This window comes from Desmodus rotundus, chromosome 1, assembly GCF_022682495.2.
Source record: "Desmodus rotundus isolate HL8 chromosome 1, HLdesRot8A.1, whole genome shotgun sequence".
NCBI lineage: Eukaryota > Metazoa > Chordata > Mammalia > Chiroptera > Phyllostomidae > Desmodus > Desmodus rotundus.
Window position 1 is genome coordinate 127,492,028 of NC_071387.1, and position 19,424 is coordinate 127,511,451.

The 19,424-nt window shown below is 39.2% G+C and overlaps 1 protein-coding gene and 1 long non-coding RNA gene across 2 annotated transcripts in view; one reads left to right on the forward strand and one right to left on the reverse strand.

Annotated features, from left to right (window-relative positions):
- LOC112314923 (uncharacterized) overlaps positions 1 to 19,424 on the reverse strand; it is a 33,340-nt gene that overhangs the window by 9,995 nt on the left and 3,921 nt on the right. The window contains exons 2-3 of the long non-coding RNA XR_008425094.1: positions 15,087 to 15,486; positions 916 to 998 (exon numbers count right to left, since the gene is read on the reverse strand). This is a non-coding gene — a long non-coding RNA (uncharacterized lncRNA). The remainder of the gene's footprint in view (positions 1 to 915; positions 999 to 15,086; positions 15,487 to 19,424) is intronic.
- ZNF474 (zinc finger protein 474) overlaps positions 1 to 19,424 on the forward strand; it is a 59,709-nt gene that overhangs the window by 5,300 nt on the left and 34,985 nt on the right. The window lies entirely within an intron of this gene.

The window sequence follows — 19,424 nt, forward strand, 5'->3', positions numbered from 1 at the left end:
CTTGATATATGACATAATATGTACTTTTCATATATGATGTAAATCCTTTTCAAACATGTTTTGCAGACATTTCTTCCCAATCTATGGCTTGCCTTTTAATTCTTAATGGTGTTTTAAAGAGCACAAGTTTCTAATTTATATGAAGGAAAATTTTAAATTCTTTTGAGTTTAGTGATTTTTGTATTTTGTCTAAGAAGTTTTTACAAATATTGAGGTCATAAAGATATTCTCCTATGCTTTCTTCTAAAAGCTTTACAGTTTTATATTTATATATTTTATATAGCTTTTATATTCAGTTCTATGATCCATGTTGAGTTAATTTTTGTATGTGGTGAAAGTAGAGAGTTGATATTAATTTTCCCTTATAATATATCCAATTGTCCCACCATCATTTTTAAAAAAGATTTTCCTCTCTCCATCAAATTGCCTTGGCATCTTTGTCAAAAATAAATTGACCACATATGTGATCAACCATATATTTCTGGATTCTATTCTGTTACATGAATCTATCTATCTATTTTTATTGGCATCATTAATTTTTAAAAAGCCAACTTATCTTGGCTTATATATAGTGAAGCAAGTATTAAAAACAAATATACAAATTGAGTCCTTGCATGACTGCTTCCCAGCACAAGAGTTCGAGTAAGGTTGAGCATTTTTTTTTCTTGCTTATTGTCCAAATTTTTCCCTAGGCTATACAGTAGTTCCACCCCTCCCCACCAAGGATGCTTGAAATCAAGAATAGTACCAAACCCTATACATACTATTTTTTTTCCTATACATGCATACCTACGATAATTTATAAATTTGACACAAAGATTAACAATAATAACTAATAATAAAACAGTTATAACAATATACTGTAATAAAAGTTATGTGAATATGGTCTCTCTGAAAATGCCTTATTTTACTCACCTTTTCACTTAAAGGAAGCACTTTATGAGTTCTCTTTGGCATGTCCACATTGCCAGCCTCACTGCTACTGCCCTTCAGGGCCACTAGTAAGTAAAATAAGAATGACTTCAACACAAGCACTGTGATACCATGACAGTAGATTTGATAGCCCAGATGGCTACTAAGTGACTAATGGGTGGGGAATGCAAACAGCACTGATATTTTGAACAAAGGCATGAGTCACGTCCCGGGGGGTGGGGGGGGCGGGGAAGCAGAGAGCGATGTGTGAGAACACTACTCTGAGTGGCACATGTTTAAAAGTTAGAAATTGTTTATTTCTGGAATTTTCCATTCAATATTTTTGAACCATGATTGACTGAGGGTAACTGAAACCACAGAAAGCAAAACGTTGGATAAAGGGAGACTATTGTAATTTGGTTTTACGTGATTCTCTTATTGGTGGAAGTAGGGCCCTTGCAGTGTCTAAAGGAAAAGAATTTCCTAAGACCCGCATGGGAGGATGTGGCTCTGTGGTGTGGTTTATTAATGATGTGCAGTTAAGGGGGTTCCTCTCCTGACTTCCCAATATCTCATCTCCATTCGTCTCACCTTGGGGAAAAGTCCAATCTTGTCTCCGGTAGGGCCAGGGTGAAGCCCACAGCCCAGAGCGTTTGCTCCATATTAAAGTACAGTCCAGTCCACACCTGGCTAGCTTAGTGCGTGTTTCTAGCCAAGGCCATTTCAGGCTCAGAAAGAAAGTATAAGAAATGACTGGAGCAAAATAAGATGTTTACTTCACTGCCAAATCCTTGTAGGCAAGCATACAGGGAATAAAAACATGCTAAATATTTTTTTAGAGTGTCCACCAGTCCCTTTTATCTTTCCTCGGGCTCTCTTCTCCCAGGCCCCACATCTCCCACGCAGGCCCACAATAAGATCAAGAGCTTAGCTGGAGAGCCAGTAAAGAGGCAAACATCCTCCCAGTCCTCATGGCCTGGTGCACTACCAGGGTTTTCTCCCAAGTCAAAGATAAGGTCAGAGTTTATTTTAAATTAAAATTACTGTCAAATGAACAAAGAACAAAATGAGAAGTAGTGAGGATTGGAGATAGAAGAAACAAGCAACTGACGAAAGACTCAGAATTCAATGTTCAGTGAGATTTGTAGCCAACAATTGTCCTTATTAGTACCATCTGACCGGGTGGTAGTCCAACATGTCACTACCAAGTGAGTGCTAGAGGGACCGTGTCCTGGCAAGATTCACTGCTAGATGAAAGTGGGGACATGGTTATCAATATATTCTCTTGACCTAGAAGGAATATGGGGAGGGATGTGCACAGGGGTGTGTGTGAGCGTGTGTATGCATATGAGTATGTGTGAGCAAGTGGAAGCAGAATGCTCAATAAAGTGATAACAATATGACTGATAAAATTCCAGCCTCTTGCTAAGCAACTATACATATCCATAGAAAGGATGGAAATACATGTCTTTAGTTTGTGAAAAGCTATTTACATTACAGCTCATTCTAAAATCAGAAATGTATAATAATAAACTAGTAGTAACATTATTACTTGTGTCAGTTCATGGCATTTCCTCTTAAAAATAGCAGGTGACTGCACAACATTAAAACAGATAGATTATCTGTTCAGTTCCAAGTGAACCATCTTATATATGAAACATGACATTTCAATCCACAAAAATTAAAACCACGTTTTCATTTTTAGTTAGCCTATTTCCTATGTCGAGTACTACATCAAGTGACATTTAACTAACTATTTTAACTATTGGGGCATTTATGGGTGACAAAAAGTTTCCAAATAAAATTTTCAACAGAGGCTCTCAAAACAAGCTCATTGATAAGTACCACAGAAATACTGTTCGGGCTAAAATCACTTAAATAGACACTATCCATTGATTGCCTAAATAAGTCCTGTCATGACTCACCAACAATTTAACAGTCTTTAAATGTAACAATCTATTTTAATGTTAATGTTGTAACTGAAATTTAACAGTTAATCGGCACGATCAAGATTTGTAGCCTAGAATTGTGTCATTCTTTCATATATTTATAGGACAGATCCTAAACCTATGCATTTTCAAATATTGATTCCATAATGTCTTGAGATATTTCAGTCCATTCTATATATTTTTTCACTTAATCATAGTATTATAATATCCTGGTATTTGAAAAATATGAATACTATGAACAAATCAATGAAAACTAGATTACAACACGTCAATGGAAGTTTAAGAAGACAACTGTGAGGAAAGAATGGTTGACTAAAAATGTAAAGCACTTGAGGAATCTAATCCAAAGTCCTGGAAAGCATAGGAGGTCGTGTATCTCATCTGCACCTCCCCACCATGGGATCCATGGTAGTGAAGTAGTTCTCAAGATAGAGAAGCAGGAAAACCTTTTTAATCAGCTTGGGAGTTCATTGCCATGTTTATCTTTTAGCAGAGCAGCCTTTGTAGATGGGACCTCTGGGCGTGAAAGGGCAGGACAGGTGGAGAAGAATGAAAGGAAGAGAGAGAATGCTCATGATGCCCGCTGGTGGTGCCCCATGCCCTGAGGCTGATGGAACTCTGACACGTTCACCTGCAAGCTGGGCTACCCACAAACCATCACACAAAACCCGCACAGGGAAAGAGCCCACTGGATATGAGGATTGCAGACCCTAGCGTCAGTCCGTTCTTTCTCTGTGAAGATGACAGAATGCCATCATTTAAATAATGCAATTGGAGTAGTGTAGTAGTTGCATCCATGAGGGAAAGGCCAAGACTGTCACTGAAGCATTGGTATTGCTTTTTTTTTTTTAAGGCTTCCTACTTTGATGGAAACATATGCCTCTATTTCTTTAGGTGACTGAAGTAGGATTGTCTTGATTTGTAGTGATACACAATTCCACTAGATACATGATTGAAGTAAACATATTGTAATAATTAGCCTGTTAACTCACGGTGGAAGGATTGGGTTATTGGGAAATACCTCTAATGAATAATGTGGTGATGGTGATGGGAATGCAAAAATTATGTCACAAAATATCTGTTTGGGGCTCCGCTGCCAGAAGCAATATTCTGGGACGAATGGATGATTAAATAAATCCAGTCACAGCCAGGCTTTCTTACTGGACTCAAGTGTCCTTAGACAGTGGGGCATTTATTATAAGGATACGGAAACACAAGGGAATCTCACAAGAAGGCCTCAGGAAGCACCAGAACTACATGTTCCAGGGGAATTCCTCGCCAAAGAGTTGAGTAGAATCTCTTCTCTGTTTCAGATACCAAAATAATTAATAGGTAATTTTTCACAGAAGTTTCAGAATTCTAGAGAAAAGTCAAAGGAGCTTCTCAACGATGTTTTTTCTATTTCTGCTGAATAGACTATTAATCGGGTATTTCCCCCATTGGCTTTTCAGTCCTATGCTCATCAGCTCTCTTTCTTGAATTGTTTTTTTTTTAATTTAATCTTTATTGTAATTTTTTCCATTACCATTTAATCCCCTTATTCCTTTCTGCCCCCAGCAATCACCATACCGTTGTCCATGTCCATGAGCCCTTCTTCCTTTTTGCTCAATCCCTCTACTCCCTCGTCCCCTGTGACTAGCTGTCCTCCTGCTCTCTAACTATAGGTTTGTCCCCCTTTTCCTTGTTAGTTCAGTTTGTTCATTAGATCCCACATATGAGTGAGATCATGTGTATTTGTCTTTTTCTGACTGGCTTATTTTAGCATAATGTTCTCCAGTCCTATCCATTGTGTCACAAAAGGTAAAATTTTCTTCTTTTTTTACAGCTGAGTAGTACATGTATTTCTTTTCTAAAAAAATATATTTTACTGATTATACTATTATAGTAGTCCCATTTCCCCCCTTTATTCCCTTCCACCCTGCACACCCCTCCAACCCACATTCCCCCTGTTTAGTTCATGTCCATGAGTTGTACATATAAGTTCTTTGGCTTCTACATTTCCTATACTATTCCTAACCTCCCCCTATCTATTTTCTACCTACCATTTATGCTTCTTATTCCCTGTACATTTTCCCCCTTTCTTCCCCTCCACCTTCCCCACTGATAACCCTCCATGTGATCTCCATTTCTGTGATTCTGTTCCTGTTCTAGTTGTTTGCTTAGTTTGTTTTTGTTTTTTTTTTAGGTTCAACTGTTGATAGTTGTGAGTTTATTGTCATTTTACTGTTCATATTTTTTAATTCTTTTTCTTAGATAAGTCCCTTTAACATTTCATATAATAAGGCCTTGGTGATGATGAACTCCTTTAACTTGACCTCATCTGGGAAGCACTTTATCTGCCCTTCCATTCTAAATGACAGCTTTGCTGGACAGAGTAATTTTGGGTGTAGGTCATTGCCTTTCATGACTTGGGGTACTTCTTTCCAGTCCCTTCTTACCTGCAAGCTTGCTTTTGAGAAATCAGCTGATAACCTTATGGGAACTCCTTTGTAGGTAACTGTCCCGTTTTCTCTTGCTGCTTTTAAGATTCTCTTCTTATCTTTCACCTTGGATAATGTAATTATGATGTGCGTTGGTATGTTCCTCCTTGGATCCAACTTCTTTGGGACTGTCTGGGCTTCCTGGACTTCCTGGAAGTCTATTTCCTTTGCCAGATTGGGGAAATTCTCCTTCATTATGTTTCAAACAGTTTTTGATTTCTTGCTCTTCCTCTTCTCCTTCTGGCACCCCTATGATTCGGATGTTGGAATGTTTAAATTTGTCCCAGAGGTTCCTAAGACCCTCCTCATTTTTTTTGAATTCTTGTTTCTTCATTATGTTCCAGTTGAATGTTTATTTCTTCCTTCTGGTCCAAACCTTTGATTTGAGTCCCGGTTTCCTTCCTGTCACTGTTGGTTCCCTGTACATTTTCCTTTATTTCACTTTTCATAGCCTTCATTTTTTCCTCTATTTTGTGACCATACTCAACCAATTCTGTATCCTGATTACCAGTGTTTTGAACTATACATCTGATAGGTTGGCTATCTCTTCATCACTTAGTTGTATTTTTTCTAGAGCTTTGATCTGTGCTTTTTGGGGCAATTTTTTTTTTTCCTCCTGTGCCTGTTACATAGTAAGGAGAAGGACTTAGGTATTTACCAGGATAGTGCAACCCACTTGGCTACATTGTGGTACTGTATGTTGGGGGGGTGTCCAAGAGGGAACAGTGCCACTTGCTCGGCTCTCTGCCAGCTATCAGTCACTTCCACCACTACTCACAAGCAAAGTGGGCCCTTCTGGTGCTGATTCCCGGGCGGGTGGTTTTGTGTACATTCTAGGACCCTGTGGGTTTCTCCAACGAACTCTCCTGTGAGGCTGGTACTTTCTCCTGCCGCTTCAACCCTTATAGGGTTTTTTCAGTCAGAGGTTTTAAGGCTTTATTTCCCTGCAATGGAACCCTGGGTTGCAAAGTCTGTCTCACTCCCTAGTTGTTCCTCTTGGTTTATCTGCACGAAAATGTGGGACCATCTGCTCTGCCAGCTACCAACCTTTCTGCGAGTCCCCTCCCTATGGCTGCCTATCACCACCCCTCATACCAGTCTGGATGAATGTTTCTTCTTTAACTCCTTGGTTGTCGGACTTCCATAAGTTCGATTTTCTAGCTGTTCTGGTTGTTTTTTGTTTTTAAATTTGTTGTTGTCCTTATTTTGGTTGTGGGTGGAGGCACAGTTTGTCTACCTATACCTCCATCTTGGCCAGAAGTCACATATTTTCATTATGTAAATGTCCCATAGTTGTTTTATCCACTCATCTACTGATGGACACTTGGGCTGTTTCCATATCTTGGCAATTTTAAATAATGCTGCAGTGAACATAGGGGTGCTTATGTTTTTTTTTTGAGGTAACTCCATGCTGCTTTCCACAGTGACTGCACCAGTCTGCATTCCCACCAACAGTGCAAAAGGGTGCCCCTTTCCCCACTTCCTAGCCCACACTTATTTGTTGATTTATTGGTGGTAGCCATTCTGACAGGTGTGAGGTTATATCTCATTGTGGTTTTAATTTGTATTTCTCTGATGATTAGTAACATTGAGCATTTTCTCATGTCTATTGGCGATCTGTGTGTTCTCTTTTTTTGAAGATTTATTTATTTATTTATTTTAGAGAGAGGGGAAGGGAGGGAGGCAGAGAGGGAGAGAAATATCAATGTGTGGTTGCCTCTCCTGTGCCCCCCTACTGGGGACTTGGCCTGCAACCCAGGCATGTGCCCTGACTGGGATCGAACTGGCGACCCTCTGGTTTGCAGGCCAGCACTCAATCCACTGAACCACACCAGCCAGGGCTGTATGTTCTCTTTATAGTAGTGTAGACTCAGTTCCTTTGCCCATATTTGAATTGGATTGTGTTTGTCTGGTGTTGAGTTTTATAAGTTCTTTATAACTTACAGATATTAGCCCCTTATCAGATGTTCTTCCATTCCATGGGTTGCCTTTTTATTTTGTTGATGGTCTCCTTCGCTGTGCAAAGACATTTTATTTGATGTAGTCCCATTTGTTTATATTTTTTCTTTTGTTTCCCTTGCCTAGAGAGTATATCCTATAAGATATTGCTATGAGCAATGTCCAAGATTTTGCTGCCTGTGTTTTCTTCTACAATTTTTATGGTTTCAGATCTAACATTTAAATCTTTGACCCATTTTGAATTATTCTTGTGTGTGTTGTAAGAAGGTGGTCTAGTTTCATTTTTCTGCACATATTGTCCAATTTTCCCAACACCATTTGTTGAATAAACTATCTTTAGCCCATTGTATGTGCTTGCTTCCTCTGTCGAATATTAATTGAATATAAAGGAGTGAGTTGATTTCTGGGCTCTCTATTCTGTTCCATTGATCTTTGTATCTGTTTTGGTGCAATTACCATACTGTTTTGATTACTTTGGCCTTGTAGTATAATTTGGTATTTAAGTAGCATGAATCCTCCAACTTTGTTCTCCTTTCTCAGGATTGCTTTTGCTACATGGGACCTTTGGTTGTTCCATATTAATTTTTGAAATAAATGAACATGTCTTTTGTTCTAGTTGTGTGAAATATATCAGTGAAATCTTGGTAGGAATTGTGTTGAATGAGGACACAACAATCCAAAGTTTGTGGGACACGGGGAAAGCAATCCTAAGAGAGAAATACATAGTGTTACAGGCCTATCTCAAAAAACAAGAAAAAGCTCAAATAAACAATCTAACTTTACACTTAAGGGAACTTGAAAAAGAACAACAAACAAAGCCCAAAGTGAGTAGAAGGAAGGAAATAATGATGGTCAGAGCAGAAATAAACAAAATAGAGTCTAAAAAATGATACAAAATATCAATGTATCCAAGAGCTGGTTCTTTGAAAAGATTAACAAGACTGACAAATCTTTAATCAGACTCATCAGAAAAAAAAGAGAAAGGACCCAAATAAATAAAATCACAAATGAAAGAAGAGAAATAACAACTGACACCAAAGAATTACAAAGGATTGTAAGAAAATATTATGAACAACTATATGCCAACAAACTGGACAACCTGGGCGAAATGGATACATTCCTAGAAACATACAACCTTCCAAAACTAAATGAGGAAGAATGAGAGAATCTGAATAGACAGATTACACCTAGTGAAATTGAAGCAGTCATCAAAAAACTCCCAACAAACAAAAGCCCTGGACCAGATGGCTTCACAGGTGAATTTTACCAAACATTCTGAGAAGAACTAACACCTCTCCTTCTCAAAGTACTTCTTGAACTTTTAAAAAAAATCTGAGCAGATCTAGAGACCTCACCCTGCTTTTCTTTTTAGAAGAAGGGGAGAAAGAGTCTTGTCCACAGCCAAACCCTGCAAAACCAGCCTGGTCACTGTTTTTCTACCTGTTAGGTGACATGATTGACACCTGAATGGCACCTGAAAGAATTTTTCATTTCTTACTTGGGACATTGTGACAAAGGCTTCTTCTGTTTTCTAACGGGAATGTCAGAATGTACCAGGAACACAAATATTCTATAGACACAAAGACAGATATGAAGACTCTAGAACATCACATGTCTTTTGTACCCAAGTAGCAGTGGCTGTCTCATGGACTTCCAACCGAGTGTCCCAACAGAGCCTGTTGCCAGGTTCTACTCTCTTTCACTAAGTCACTTCCTCTCCCTCTAGTCTGTCTTCTTCTTATGAGTAATTTGTTTGCTGTGATATCTCATGCTTCTGTTCAACTTCACAACTCTTTCTCTGTATCCCTTCTGCTTTAGCAACCACTGCTAACAATTATCCTTCCCAAGAGAGAAATGTGATTGGTCCAGTTCATCTTTTCATGTCAGGTCATGTCACAGATGGCTGGTGGCCTACGGGTTGGCATCCTTTTGTCCAGAGCCCAGCTCTGTTCCAATCAGCTCAGATCGGAGAATGGGGAATTAAGTAACATGTTTCCTACTGATTAAATTTGATAATTTTAGAAAATATTTTTTATCATATTTCTCATAACTTGTTATTATTTCCTTTGCAGAACTTCAGGTTAGAATGTTTTTAATAAAATGGGATTCAAGTTAGTTGGAGAATGAAAACTTTGGGACTCCTCAGGATATTTTAGAAAATGATAGAATTATTTCAAAATTCTGTAGTCTCCTAACTACATTTCCAGCTCGCTGGATTATTTATGAAAATATAGGGAAGAAGACAGATATTAAAACCATATGATAACAATTATGACATCATACTTATTACCTACCACAGAATGTGCTAAGCACGTTACCTTACTTTTAATCCTTAAAATAACCCCGCAAGATAAGTATTATCATCCCATAAACATAAAATGAAACTGAAGCACAGGGTAGTTACACGTCACAAGATTTCAAAACTCATAGGTACTTTGGAATTAACATTTGAATTTGGTCTGAGATTACAGGAGGGATGCTTGATTCTTTGCTATAAGATACTTTTTCTACTTTTCTTAGCAAATAAAACTTTATCAGTATTTTTCATAGTTTGCCTGAACTTGGACTTTTTTTCCCTAATATGATAGTATCAGAATTAATATCTGAATGATCTGATCCATGCCACACAGAAAGAGGAATGGGAATTGGTTTAGTACCCAAAGAGAAGATGCTGTTATAAATAAATTCTTTCATTCTTTAAGCTTTGTCTAAATGCAGCAAAATTCTACAGCAGAAGTTTGCTTCCTGGTCCAGAAGTATTTGTCAAGATTTTTAATCAAAATATTTAGACATGTGTCAGCTACTAGGAACTTAAGATGAGCCATGGAGACAACTGTTTGAACCAATATTAAATTGAATATCAGAACTGGAAGAAACATGCAATACAAGCTTGGCTTTGCATAGTATACGTAGTCTCGTGAAGTTAGGTGCAAATTTCATTTTGTAAATTAGAGTGATCTATTTTCCTACTAAAAGAGCATTTAGAGGAAACTCTACAATGGGTCCTTTTAGGAAACCAGAGACCTTCCATTGTGTGGTCCTTAAATGTTAAATGTTGATGTTCTCCAGACTTCGTTACTCAAGATCTTTTTTCAATCATATGTGTATTATGAGAAAACCCATAAGGATTCCTCATCTCCTATAGGGGTAATCAAAATTCCTGAGATTAACTGTAATGCTTTTTATAATGTTTATGATTTACCTTCCCAGTTGTTTATATCAATTATTCACTATTCTTTTCCCTCTCTCGTTCAACCGCATCTTACTAGCCATCCATTTACACACATGAGTGCAACCACTCACATCTATCTACAAACTCACATACACATTCATTTACACAGTCACACCTACCCACTCACATCCCTCCATACTCATCTACTCACACCTGTCCACACACACACCCCAGTCACTCATACCCATCTATACACACACATTCATATACATAGCACATTTAACAATGCATGCCCATCCACACACTTACATCCACTCACATCATACTATCTACTCTCAGTTATCCACACACACATCCATCCATTCATACGCATGGACATACCCAAACCCATACACTCACCCCCTTACACACTCACTTATACATATACTCACACTCAACTACACACACGGATACATGTACCCATAATCCCACCCATCTACTCACACCCATCCTTGCACACCCACTAATGTCCATTTGCACACTTGTGCTCACACACACACTCATCCATTCACACACTCATCTACTCACATACACACCCGTCTGCTCATAGACAAACTCGCACTCAAACCCCTCCCGCACACATTGTCATGCCTTGCATCCACCTGGTCTTCCTGCCACAAACCAAGTCCCACAATTTTTAAAACACATTACGGTCTTTTAGGTTCCCACATCTTTGCATATGCTGCTCTGTCAGCTGGAAATGTTTTTCCCTCTTCTCTTTCTACCTAACTTCTATTCATCTTTCAAGAACTAGCTAAAATGACACTGTTATTTTGCACACAAATCTTCCTAGTAACTTTATTTTTAATAGGCAAACTGTAATCAGCCCAAATATCTTTGAACAGATAATACAAATTATGGTATATACCACAGAATACTACTCAGCAATGAAAAGCAGCTAATTATTAACTTCTTTCTGAATGGCTAGCCAGGACTTTCCTGATGGTTTTCTTTTAATTTTAAAATTCTCATTTCTCCACTATCAGCTTTTCCTCAATATCTGTGCATCTATTTCTGTTTTACTTTGTTTATTTATTTAGTTAGTTATTTAGCCTTTTAAAATTCCACATATAAGTGAGATAATACATATTTGTCTTTCTGTCTGACTTTTGCACTCAGCATAATACCCTCTAGGTGCAACCATGTTGTCACAAATAAGATTTTTATCTTTTTGTTGTTGAATAATATTCCATTGTGTATAGGGTCTGTCCAGAAAGTAACCATTCATGTACTATGAAAAATAGAGACATTTATTGAAGAAGATACAAAATAAAAGAAACATTGTACATGGGACAGTGACACCTCAGTCTCCTTCTGTCCCCTTGGGACCTCACACAGTTCTCCCAATGTCTCTTCCACTGTTCAAAACACTCTGCCAAATCCTTTGTTAGAATCACCATCAGCTGCCCTGTTGTATTTTCCTGAATCTCATCGACAGTCTGAAATCTCTTCCCTTTCAAAAGTGATTTTAGTTTGGGGAAAAGCCAGAAGTTTACAGGGCACCAAATATGGGTTGAAGTGGGACTCAGTCTCCTGGGCAATTTGACATTTCACCAAAAACTCTGTACCAGATGTGATGCATGAGTGGGTGTGTTGATGTGATGAAGCCGCCAATCACTAGTTGCCCATAGCTGCGGCCATTTCATCCTACTGCATCTTTCAACTGACAAATAGCGTTGAGGCAGTACTCCTCATTAATTGTTTGGCCCGGAGGGGCTCACTTGTGATAGACAGCACCTTCCCAATCAAAAAACACAGTTAATAACATGGTCTTGAGATTGCTGCAACTTTGCCACGCCTTCTTCAGGCATGGAGAACCAGGTGACTTCCACTGGGACAACCGGGCCTTCGTTTCTGGATAACAGCGGTAGACCCACGATCTGTCTCCAGAGAAATCGGGTTCACTGGTAGAGGTCTGAGCAACTGCAGCACGATGTTCCTTCTGCTCTGGCAGCAGAAGCCGCAGAATGAATTTTGCCACGACACACTTCATGCCAAGATCCTGTGTCAAAATCTCAGACACAGCAGTTTTTGGAATCTCCAGACCTACTTCTTGTTCTCACAGTGTCAGTCGCTGATCTTTGTTGATTGCAGCCCGCACATGTTCAACATTCTCAGGTGTTCTGCCTGTTGCAGGCCTCCTGGAATGTGGATCACTTTCAACAGATTCTCAACCACCTTTGAAGCATTTGTGCCACACTTGTATTTGTGCTGCACTCATTGCACTGTCCCCAAAAGCCTTCTGAATCCTCCAAATAGTTTCCGTGGAGGAATAGTTTCTGCTCAGTGCAATATTTGATGCAAATTCATTGCTCTTCTCCGTCATTTTGAATGTGATGGCCACACAGTCCACATGCTCACTCAGCGGTGTCTACCTCCCCCACTGACTAGTGCAGTGAAGTCCTCATTGTTTACACATGCACCTTCCAGTCCACTGTCCTTGGCTGCCAGGTTACACATATGTTACCCAAACTGTTCTTATATTAATGATGGCTGGGATTTTTCTGGACAGACCTCGTATATGTACGCTGCTTTATCCACTTATCTAGGTTACTTCCTAGATAAATGAGGGACATCTAGGTTACTTCCATATCTTAGCTATTACTAGTAATGCTACAGTTAACATAGGGGTGCATATATCTTTTTGAATTAGTATTTTCGTTTTCTTCAGATAAATACCCAGAAGTAGAACCACTGGATCTTACAGCAGGTCTATTTTTGACTTTTTGAGGAATCTCCATACTGTTTCAATAGCAAATGTACTAAATTACAATCTCACCAACAGTGTACAAGGGTTCTCTTTTTGCTACATCCTTGCCAGCACTTGTTGTTTGTTGTTATTGATGAGAGCCATCCTGACAGGTGTGAGGTGATATCTCATTGTGCTTTTAAGTTGCATTTTCCTGATGATTAGTGATGTTGAGCATCTTTTCATGTCTATTGGCCATCTGTATCTCCTCTAGGGAGAAATGTCTATTCAGGTACACTGCCTATGTTTTAATTGGATTTCTTTAATTGTATAAGTTCTTCATATATTTTGGATTTTAACCTTCACATGTGTCATTGGCATATATGTCCTCCTATTCAGTAGGTTGTATGTTTGTTTTGTTGATGGTTTCCTTGGCTGTGCAAAATATTTTTGTTTGACGTAGTCCCATTTGCTTATTCTTGGTGTTGGAAGTGTTCATTATCTTGTCTAGAGTGGTGGGCGTGCGCAGGTGGAAAATTGTATAGAGCTTAATACACACAGACTCCTGAGTGCAGGTAAAAGTGGGACGTATCAATATCAATATTCTAGTTGAGATACTATACTATAACATTTAAAATGTTACCATTGAGAGAAACTTGACAAGTGTACAAGGGATCTCTATTATTTCTTTGAACTGCATGTGACTCTAAAGTGACCTCCATAAAAATGGCAATTAAAATCCAATTATAATATCATCAGACCTAAAAAATGAACATTAATTTTTAATATCTGCATATCAAGACCCATTTTAAAGGGTCACGATGTGATAAAGCCAAATGGGAGGAAATGCACCTAGGAAAATGCTAACTTCTACAACTAGATCCAAGTAGTCGGCTGCATGAGTGCAGGATGAGGGAGGCCTGGCTCAGCAACAGAGCAGAGGACCGCAGCTGAGGTCTGGGGACATGATGATAAGCAGACCAACTATTCACTAAAGCTTTAAACAACACACTTTAAAGCTGAATTACTGTGTTGGTCTTTCTTTGTCAAGGAGCACACAGGCAGAAAAATAGCAAGACATGTGTCCTATTTTGGGTGACTACATCATGTTAATGCAATAATTTTCCTTGTGTGACTCTCTTCTACCTATAGAGAAGTTCCAAATATGACTCAATTTTAGACAAAATACTCAGTTTCACTGCTGTATTAAAATGAAATCTATTTTTTAGTTGATTTGAGAGAGACAGAGGGAGGGAGAGACTGATTTGTTTTTCCCCTGATTTATGCATTCATTGGTTGATTCTTGTATGTGCCCTGACTGGGGATTGAACCTGCAATGTTGGCATATGGGGACAGTGATCTAATCAGCTGAGCACCCGGCCTGGGCTGAAACCTACCTCTTCTTCCTGAGTACTACAGGCAGCATCTCTAACATTATGCTATTTATATAGTAAATTCCAGATTTTGTTTTTGCTTTGCACTTGTTTATGTAGTACATTTGAGATGACTAAATGGTAATGACCATGAACTATTGATGCCATTTAATGGGATTATACAGAAAGTGACATGGTGTGGCATGTTGGGTGATTTCCTTTTTATTCTAAAACTATGTGGGAGAGGAAAAAATTCTCTACCCTATTTGGTTCAGTGGCTGGGCCTGTGAAATTAATGGGCAAATGACAGATTAACAAGAGAAAAACAATTTATTAACATGTGTATTGTGCAAACACACGGGAGGACTCAGTAATTAGTAATTTGAAAGGTGGTAAGAACTTGGGGTTTATATAGCATCTTAACAAAGACAATACATTTGTGGAGAAGTGGCAAGACAAAGGGAACAGGATGTGGACTTGAGTGGAGGCAGCAAACTGTGGGAAGGTACTTACCCATGGGAGAAGCGATTAGAAGATGGTTTGTTTAATAATACTATTGCACAGGTTCCTCTTGGTGCCTGTCTCTGGACTGATGAGTCTAGAGGGGTCTCCTGGTGAGCTCTGCCCTTCCTGTTATAGGGAAAGGATACACCTTTACAATTGTATGTTCTGCTTTTAGGCAAATGGAGGGAAGGCAAGAGCTTTTCTTGTGTCTGTTTTTTTCTCAGTTTCCTTCAATTCAAAATAATCCAAGTGGCATATTCTGATACGCTATGGTTCCAAATAGGAAATGACTCTACAAAATGGAAATAACTTCTTGGCTCAGAATCCAAACTGGAAGTGCCCCTCCCACTTAGGAAGGGTTTACATGTCCATCTCCAGTTAGAGAAGATTGACCATGGTCCCGAGAACACTGTGGAAAGTGGAGAAGGAAAACATTGTTATGCACACAGCACTCTCATTAACAAGACATTTTGTCCGTTAACCAAGAACAGAGTGTATTTAAGTCAAGTTTCTGAAGAAAATATTCAATAAAGACTCCACCTGAGGTAAGTATGCAAATGCCCAAACAAAGAATATAGTCAGAGAGGCAAGTGGAAAACAAACTGGAAGAGGGGACAGCAAAGATGTAGAGATGACACTGAGGAGAATGCGGAATCTGGATTGTTTCCAGACACACTGGATTCTAAGGTTTGGTTCCTTAGTCACACTGGTTGAGGTTTCTCACCAGAGCTGGAGAGGGATTCTGGACTCTGCTGTATGATGTTATGTGAACATTTATGCTTTTGTTACAATAGAGAGAATAGTAAGCTCATTCTAGAGGGCTGCCTGGGGCCTGTCAGGGAGGCCCCTGGGATGGACTTCCCCACCCTATGGCGCTTCCAGTGGGACCTAGAGCTGGTGGCTTCGAGCTGACTATTAAGATTCTGGGCACAGTGTGGACAAACTAACTGAGCAACATTGTTGCAGAAGGCTGCATTCTCAGGGCTGCTGTCTTTCTGTCGGCGTTTTAGCCTTCTGGTACTGCTGTAGCAAGATGCCACACTTGGCTGTACCTTGATTTTAGCCCCAGGGGATCCATGGTGGACCTCTGACTTATAGAACCATAAGACAATGATTGATTGGGCCCATCGCTTCTTGTCCTGCTTTCTCCAGAATTTAATGGAGTTAAAATACAAGCCACACATTTCTAGAAGTGAGCTGCTTGGCATTGCCTCATCCCTCCAGAGCAAATTAGCAGTGGAGGCAACCACAGGGTGCCACATTCCCTATTCCCTTCCTAATGGCACCTTGTCCTTTGTGTGTTGGATCCCTCTGACTTAAAGTGGAGGCCCGGTAGAATGGAAACAATGAAACAAATTGAAAGAAAACACAGAAGGTGAGGGGGAAAGCCTGTTGAAAACACAAGGAAGAGAAAAAAAACAGCATCCAAAGAGCTGATTTTAAATTGCAATCTTCTAATCAAATATCCCTATCTTCCTGTTCCTAGGTACAACTTAAAATGCACAGATCTTCCTTTTGTGTACTAAAGGAACACAGAACAAAGCAATTGACATTCTCACTGACTTCCTTGCTATTTGATAGTTATTGGGCATGGGGTGGAAGGAGGCTTTAGGTAAATTTTCAACCACAAAAAAATAAAAACCTATAAGGCCAGGATGTTTGCAAATAAAGAGCTGTTACCACATTTCATGTTTGGCTTGGGCTGTGGGGACGTAGAGAATTAATGAGTTCCTCCAGCAGACTCCTTTTAGTGGTTTTCTCTAGCATGTAAGCTTTCTCCCATGTAAGATTCCTGAGCAATAAAAGGTTGTAGTGGGGACAATTCTGAACCATCAGCAAGCTTAAACCATCCGGCCTGTGAAAGAGTGCCTTGTTCATGAGATTCAGGAATGTCAAATGGAATGACAATAGATTTTTGAAGACTTTTTTACCTAGGAGGTTGAGAGATGGGGGGAGAACAGCCATCAAAAGCCCGTGTTTAGAAATAGCCTTCAGCTTGTACATAAACCTCCAAGTCTCCAGAATGAGGAGCAGGGAAGTCGTGCCATGCATATCGGAAAACAGAGGCACATTCATCACACATGCAGCAGAAACCCAGCCTGCCTCATGGGCTCAGCCCTGTTTTTGACTCTCTTCCCAGGGACTTTCCTCAGAAACAGCTTTGGGTGGAGAGAGCATTATTAACAAAAGGTGTTGATGACTGTAATGAACGGTAATGACGATCCATTTAAGTGTTAGCCAGGCTCTGGGAGGCACTGACCTCCTGGAGATGGAGAGGGCTAAGGTACAATTTTGAGGCTGTTGTGGGGTAAGTGGGTGATGTGCTTAATAAAAGGTTCCTCCAGGATACAGCAAAGCGCAGCTCTCCTAAGCCAAGTACCCTGGCCAAGCCGCTTCCTTCAAGGGCAGCTGTATTCTTCACTGTTTGTTTCCACCTGAATGCACTAGTCCAGAGACCACACTTCTGATACCATCACTCTGTGGCTTGGAAGTCCATGCCAAAGACACTGCACTGAGTTAGCACTCTGAGACAATAAATCACGAGCGTGAAGACAGCAGGGACTCTGAGCAAGCATTATCACATGACAGGAGCTAGTAAACATGCATCACTTGCAGTTTTTTTAATTTAATACTGAAACAAGGGCATCTGTTGTTTTCCTACATTATTTTTTCTCATAATAACTTCAATTTTAGGCAGTTGATATCAGATATTTCATTGTAGTTTGAGAAGGAACTATCGTGATATTCCTACACATTTTCTTTTCAAACTAATTTACCAGTGGTAGTTGACAAAATGGTCAGCTCGGCAGAAGAAAATATGCAGCAAATTCTGTAATTCCTACAAGGAAGCATGATTCCCTTATAAACTATTTGCAGCCCAAATCTTGGAAAATCAACAATATATTGTTAATAGCTTGGTTATGATTATTTTTATTGACAGATCCTTTATGTAGACAAATAACAAGAAAATCAACATTCTTCATCTGGGGAATTATTTAATGATAAATCAAAGACTGTTGGCTTAAGCAGAAGAGTAGTTCTTAATATATTAATGGATAACTATAATTTTGGGAATGCCTTCCATAAGATCAGATAGCGTCTAAAACACATTTTTGCCTGTTGGTTTTTCTTTTTCTTTTTTCTTTTTCTCCCATCATCTCTCCTGTGGCTGATCTAAACACTGACTGCTTATTTTTTTCACTCTGAAATTAGATGCATCATTTCCTATGACCCTCCAGTAATGTATGACAATTGCCTTCAGGTCACTGCTTCCTTCTTTTGCCCTTTGATGTTTCCCTCCCTCTGAGAATCAAGTATTTCACTTCAGTCTACTTTATTTGGAAGTTTCCTTTTTGACTTTTTACCAATACATATTCCATGCTCTTAGTAACGATCTCCCATGGAAAAGACATCAACTAGCTTCCCAGTTTCTTGAGGGCAAGTGCTCCTTGAAGTGATTTTTCAAATATTTAATTGAGAAGAAAAATGCTGAAGGGGGAGGGGCATTTTAAAGCAAAGATCATAAATGGTCAGAAACTCAAATATTTTGGGAATCAAACATGAAGTGAATATTAATGGATCGAGGGGCTGATGAGGTGTTTTGGAAGAGTGAAGACTGGCTCTCCAACCCATAAGCACAGTCCTTACTCAGTATCAGCGTCATGTTGGATGTGGCCACATCTTCCATTTTTTCCCAAGAAACCAAAAATCTAGATTTAATGTGACATCTTCCAATTTTAAAATAATGGAAGTTAATTCAAACATTTTTAACTCTATGTAGGCCAGAAAGAACATATCTATGGGCCAGATATGGCCTATGAACCACTGCTTTAAAGTCTTGAGAAAGAGGTATTTGGAATAGAGCTATGTTATTGGAATAGAACTACCCCAAATGTCAGAAAATAGGGTGTGTAGAATTATCTGTTGTTCAATGGCCTGACTGCCCCACTTTTTTTGTCTATTCTCTGAATGTCTACATATCGTAGGCCTTCCGTAACCAGTTCTCTACCACACCTGATGTCAATACTGCAATTACATGGTCACACCTGTGTGGCACGCAGGACTCCCGAGTATTCTGTAATTTGGACACTCAATATAGAGTGAAAATTGCAGGCTCAATCTAACAATAGCTGTCATAGGGTGATATTTGGAGCTTCAACATCTTAAAATATCCTTGCAGAAGAAGGCTCCACTTAGAAGCATAGAGTGCATCACTCCCACTTTCTGTTTCCGTAGCTTTCCTAACACCCTAGACTATTATGGCTATACCTGAGAGACTGAATGAAAATGAAGGAACTTATTTGTTGGTTTAAAATTCTTTACAGTGAAAGAGAAACCAGAAAGAGG